General features: G+C 42.7%; 1 non-coding gene across 1 annotated transcript; it reads left to right on the plus strand.

Moving 5' to 3' along the window:
- The first annotated feature begins 5689 nt into the window (after positions 1 to 5689).
- Positions 5690 to 5855, plus strand: LOC138765562 (U1 spliceosomal RNA). Its single transcript, XR_011358564.1, has one exon. It is a non-coding gene; the product is annotated as a U1 spliceosomal RNA (small nuclear RNA).
- The last annotated feature ends 639 nt before the right edge of the window (positions 5856 to 6494 follow it).

The raw sequence follows: 6494 nt of genomic DNA on the forward strand, positions 1-6494 counted from the left end.
GGAGTGCTTGTGCATGAATCACAAAAAGTTGGGTTGCATGTGCAACAGGTTATTAAGAAGGCAAATGGTATGTTGGCCTTCATCGCGAGAATTGAATTCAAGAGCAGGGAGGTCATGCTGCAACTGTACAAGGTATTGGTGAGGCCGTAACCTGGAGTACTGTGTGCAGTTCTGGTCTCCATTCTTGAGGAAGGATATACTGGCCTTAGAGGCAGTCCAGAGGAAGTTCTCCAGGTTGATCCCAGAGATGAGGGGGTTGACCTATGAGGAGAGACTAAATTGCCTGAATTATATTCACTCAAATTCAGAAGAATTGAAGAGGGAAGATCTTATAGAAAATTATGAAAGGGATTGGTAAGATAGAGTCAGGAAAATTGTTTTCACTGGAAGGTGAGACCAGAACTAGGGGGCACAGCCTCAACATTCAGGGGAGTAGATTTATGATGGAGATAAGGAATTCTCTGCCCAGGGAAGCAGTTGAGGCTACTTCATTAAAGGTTCAGTTAGATAGATTTTTACCTAAAAAAAAAGAAATTAAGGGATATGAGGAAAAGGCAGGTGGGTGGAGTTGAGTCAATGATCAGATCAGCCATGATCTTATTGAATGGCGGAGCTGGCTTGACTGGCCAGATGGCCGACTCCTGCTCCTATTATGTTTTTATGTATGCCTTGTAATTTCCAGATCAAGATTATTATGTGCTGATCAGAAAATAATTTGTGGATACCTCAATTATATTTAAATAACAAAAGTTAAAAATTTCATGACTTTTCCATCCATAAATTGCAAGAGCTATCCATAATCATATTGTATATTTGCAAGAAAGGTATAACAGAGTTTTCTACGAGGCTCTAAAGGCTGTGTACGGCCCCTCACCCCAAGTCCAAAGCCCGCTGCGCAGCTCAGACGGCAAAGTCCTCCTCAGCGACAAGATCTCCATCCTCAACCGATGGTCAGAACACTTCCAATCGCTTTTCAGTGCCAACCACTCAGTCCAAGATTCTGCCCTGCTCCAGCTCCCTCAACAGCCCCTAAGGCTAGAGCTGGATGAGGTTCCCACCCTGGATGAGACATATAAGGCAATCGAACAACTGAAAAGTGGCAAAGCAGCAGGTATGGATGGAATCCCCCCAGAAGTCTGGAAGGCTGGCGGCAAAACTCTGCATGCCAAACTGCATGAGTTTTTCAAGCTTTGTTGGGACCAAGGTAAACTGCCTCAGGATCTTCGTGATGCCACCATCATCACCCTGTACAAAAACAAAGGCGAGAAATCAGACTGCTCAAACTACAGGAGAATCACGTTGCTCTCCATTGCAGGCAAAATCTTCGCTAGGATTCTACTAAATAGAATAATACCTAGTGTCGCCGAGAATATTCTCCCAGAATCACAGTGCGGCTTTCGCGCAAACAGAGGAACTACTGACATGGTCTTTGCCCTCAGACAGCTCCAAGAAAAGTGCAGAGAACAAAACAAAGGACTCTACATCACCTTTGTTGACCTCACCAAAGCCTTCGACACCGTGAGCAGGAAAGGGCTTTGGCAAATACTAGAGCGCATCGGATGTCCCCCAAAGTTCCTCAACATGATTATCCAACTGCACGAAAACCAACAAGGTCGGGTCAGATACAGCAATGAGCTCTCTGAACCCTTCTCCATTAACAATGGCGTGAAGCAAGGCTGTGTTCTCGCACCAACCCTCTTTTCAATCTTCTTCAGCATGATGCTGAACCAAGCCATGAAAGACCCCAACAATGAAGACGCTGTTTACATCCGGTACCGCACGGATGGCAGTCTCTTCAATCTGAGGCGCCTGCAAGCTCACACCAAGACACAAGAGAAACTTGTCCATGAACTACTCTTTGCAGACGATGCCGCTTTAGTTGCCCATTCAGAGCCAGCTCTTCAGCGCTTGACGTCCTGCTTTGCGGAAACTGCCAAAATGTTTGGCCTGGAAGTCAGCCTGAAGAAAACTGAGGTCCTCCATCAGCCAGCTCCCCACCATGATTACCAGCCCCCCCACATCTCCATCGGGCACACAAAACTCAAAACGGTCAACCAGTTTACCTATCTCGGCTGCACCATTTCATCAGATGCAAGGATCGACAATGAGATAGACAACAGACTCGCCAAGGCAAATAGCGCCTTTGGAAGACTACACAAAAGAGTCTGGAAAAACAACCAACTGAAAAACCTCACAAAGATAAGCGTATACAGAGCCGTTGTCATACCCACACTCCTGTTCGGCTCCGAATCATGGGTCCTCTACCGGCACCACCTACGGCTCCTAGAACGCTTCCACCAGCGTTGTCTCCGCTCCATCCTCAACATCCATTGGAGCGCTTACATCCCTAACGTCGAAGTACTCGAGATGGCAGAGGTCGACAGCATCGAGTCCACGCTGCTGAAGATCCAGCTGCGCTGGATGGGTCACGTCTCCAGAATGGAGGACCATCGCCTTCCCAAGATCGTGTTATATGGCGAGCTCTCCACTGGCCACCGTGACAGAGGTGCACCAAAGAAAAGGTACAAGGACTGCCTAAAGAAATCTCTTGGTGCCTGCCACATTGACCACCGCCAGTGGGCTGATAACGCCTCAAACCGTGCATCTTGGCGCCTCACAGTTTGGCGGGCAGCAACCTCCTTTGAAGAAGACCGCAGAGCCCACCTCACTGACAAAAGGCAAAGGAGGAAAAACCCAACACCCAACCCCAACCAACCAATTTTCCCCTGCAACCGCTGCAATCGTGTCTGCCTGTCCCGCATCGGACTTGTCAGCCACAAACGAGCCTGCAGCTGACGTGGACTTTTTACCCCCTCCATAAATCTTCGTCCGCGAAGCCAAGCCAAAGAAGAAGAAGAAGATAACAGAGTAATGTGCAGGGGCTCCCTGCGCTTTAAATAATCTGATTTATGCAAATCCAATGTTATAAAAATTTTAAAGAGCTTTCTTAGCTGAAAATAATAAAATGGTTCATAGTTTTCATTATAGATGAAATAAAGTACATCTTCCATCAACTTAATTATGGGTAGCAATGGCATGATTATTTAATGAAATGAATGAACTATCAAAAGTGTATGTAGAGCAATACAATATGGATATCAATGGAAAGCAGATATTTCTAACTCTCAGAGAAATTGGCTTACGAACAGTTCTGAGGAATGGGACCCTGGCATGTCTTTCATGGGGTGGCACTGTTGGCATAGAGGGTAGTGCAATGCTGTTACAACGTCAGCGATCGGGACAGGGGCTTGAATCCTGTGCTGTCTGTCAGGAGTTAGCACGTTCTCCCTGTGTCTGAGTGGATTTCCTACGGGGGCTCCAGTTTCCTCCCACTGTTCGAAACGTACTGGGTGTTGTAGGTTAATTGGGTGAGCTGAAATGGCCTGTTACTGTCCTGTATGCCCACATTTTAATTAAAAAGAATATATAATCAGGATGCTGTTTGTACTTGTTTTAAAAATTATTGTTGCTGGTGTCAAAATTATTAGGTAACACATGAATGGGTGGAATATATTTTCTTTTTGAGAATCTGAAGAACATTCCTCCTCCTATCAAATTGTCTCCTTCCATCAACTCTTTTATATCCAGATTAAAAATATGCTTTTATTCACTAGCATTCTGAGTCCTCCTCATGCATCTGAGTGTTTCCTTGTGTATTAACCTCTCGCATTTGTTTTATTCTGTACTTTAAATGGTTGCCAGTTGTGTTGTCTCTTTGATCTGTACAGCACATCGATAAACTTGAGTTGTTTTAAATGTGCTCTGCAAATAAACTAAACTACTGCTGGGTAAATGGAGTTTACAGAAAAGGTGGTCAAACATATTCTAGTGGGTGGGGAGGGGCGGGGGGTGGTGAAATTTATCATTCCTCCAGGAAGATGTAGACCTTGCAATCTTGGTTGATTTCTGATCTGATTATAGTCTTTCTAGCTAACAAGATCATTGTTTTAGCTCACCAAAAAATTATTATTATTGAAGTGACCAAAATTTCTATCTCTTGATTTGTAATTAAAAACTCTCAAGCAATGGATATTTTAATTGACTTATTTTAAATTTGTGAACAAGCCCTCCCCAGGTAAATTCTTTGAAGAGACTGACAGTTTACTGGAGACATACAGTAGTTGCCTCTGTGTCACACTTGATAGGGGATGTTGGTCAGGATAGTGGGACATCATTAAATTGAACATGACCTCAGGTTGTTTCCACCATGCCAAACAACAATTGGGCACTTTGTGAATCTTCAGTTTGTGCCAAGCTTGCTAAGAACAGTTTCACACGATCACAAGATAGAGGAGCAGAAGTAGGCTAATCAGCCAGTCGAGTTTTCTCTGCCATTTTATCATGAAGTGATCCATCCTCCCACTCAGCCCCCCTCCCTGACCTTCTCCCTATAAATCTTTATGCCCTGACTAGTTTGTGAAAATTCATTTCAAATATGGGAAATAATTCTAATACATTTGAACCACAATTTTGGTCAGAAATTAACCTATTAGTGCCTCTTATGTATAAATTGTATGTAAAAAGCACATATTTACCTGTTTTGAAGTATTTACACTCATTTACTGCGAATGCTTCCCATCAATAATTTAGACCAGGCACTTCTGGGTGTTATTTACCTGTTAATGACTTCTTAACATGATTTATTCCCTTGATAATAATCTCACAATACAGAGAATATGACCTCAGGGTATTATTCAGAAACCAGAGCTGTGAGGTTGATGCAAAGATTGATGTATAAACACAATGCTGGAGAAAGTCAGCAGGTCAAACTGTGTACTTTTTATAGCAAAGATAAGGACTTGAGCCCTTCATCAATTTATGAGCCATATGTAGGCAGGTGCCTGAACAAACGTGGGAGAGGGGCAGGGGGTGGAGCACAGTCCCACAGGCAGGAAGAAATAGGTGGATAAGGGAGGGAGGACACAACAGCAAACAATGGGAGGGGGGATGGCTCTGTGAATGGAGAGGGAAAGGGGTGGTGAGTTGGAGAAAAGAAAACAGAGGGATGGGGAAGAGAGGGAGAATGGAGAATAGCCTCTATGGGCTTATGTTCCTCCCTCTGCCCTGCCCCATGATTTTGTTTGGGCGCCTGCTGACATTTTGTTCATACCTTGATGAAGGTCTGGAAACATTGGTTATGTATCTTTATCTTTGCTTTATAAAGTACACTGTTTGACCTGCTGAGATTCTCCAGCATTGTGTTTTTACTTCAACCATGGAGTATGCAGACTTTCATGTTTTACACTTTTACTGCTTTACTTTTTTATTTTTATTCTTTTACTTAGATGGGGGTGCCAGTTGAGTGTAATTGATAGGTCTTTTGATTTATGGACGATAGATTCCACTAAAATTGAGGACTTTGTGCCATCTGTGATAGCATGTCATCAAACCTCGTCCATGGTTGGGAGGAGTTCCTTCCAGAAACCCATGAGCCTTTACTTCAGTCCCACTGCCTCAGCCATGGGACAGTCAGCAAATAATGCACCGGCTGCCTCTCCAGCATTACAGTCGGACTGTGAAAGTAAACCATAATTTTGCTTGCTTCAAACAAAGATGTTCTAGTTCTGCAAGTTTTTTGAGACTTTCAATTTGACCACAGTAGTCTATTCAACATTCACCAAGCACATTCTTGGCATTTATACCTCACCCTCTGTCCCTCAATTATGATGAGATATTAAAAGAATTCCAAATACTTACTGGTCAGGGGAGAATCGGTGGTCAGGATGGCCGATCTCCCAGGATGAGGCTATCCCATTGCACTCTGCAGGTTTGTTGACGCCTGCGATGTCCCCAAATGCTGGATACTTGACAGCAAAGGTTGTGGGAGTGGGACACTGTGTTCGTGTTTATTTTTTTAAAAAATTCCCTTAGTAATTTTTGTGTTTTTGTACCTGCATCATATCAGACTTAAGTTTGGAAGGAGAATTGTGTCATTAATATTGTGTGGTCTGACATTTTATTCTGATTTCTCAAAAGAGATGATAATGTTTCTGAATTAAAATGCCTAGTTCCATGTGAATGAACAAAGCAATATATATCTACTGCTTGAGTTACTATTTTTTAATATGTTTAAAGATATGACTGATCAATGATCCCAGCTGCAAAATAATAATCAGTTTTTGTGAGTGTGGTTTTATCATGCAGATGAACAGTTTCAACCATTAGTTTGAAGATTGAAGCTCTGCTTTGTAGATTGTTCTTTTATAACTAACATTTATTATCACATCAAATGAAACATTTGATGTGGGATCTCCAAATAGCCATAGAATAATATTTTACAGTTGTAAATGGATTCAGGGAACCCAAGAAATCATGAAAACAACCACATTTGGATGTCTTAAGACAGTGATATCAATCGTAATTTAAAATTAAGCTCATTGTAAAGTTTAGAAAATTAGTGAAGCTCTAAATAAGATGTTTCAGGACAGGAAAGGTTAATACCCCATTAAATATTTCAGGCAGGCTTGACCCTTGAGCACAGAAAACTGAACAAG

The sequence above is a fragment of the Narcine bancroftii genome, chromosome 5, assembly GCF_036971445.1.
Source record: "Narcine bancroftii isolate sNarBan1 chromosome 5, sNarBan1.hap1, whole genome shotgun sequence".
Taxonomy (NCBI): domain Eukaryota; kingdom Metazoa; phylum Chordata; class Chondrichthyes; order Torpediniformes; family Narcinidae; genus Narcine; species Narcine bancroftii.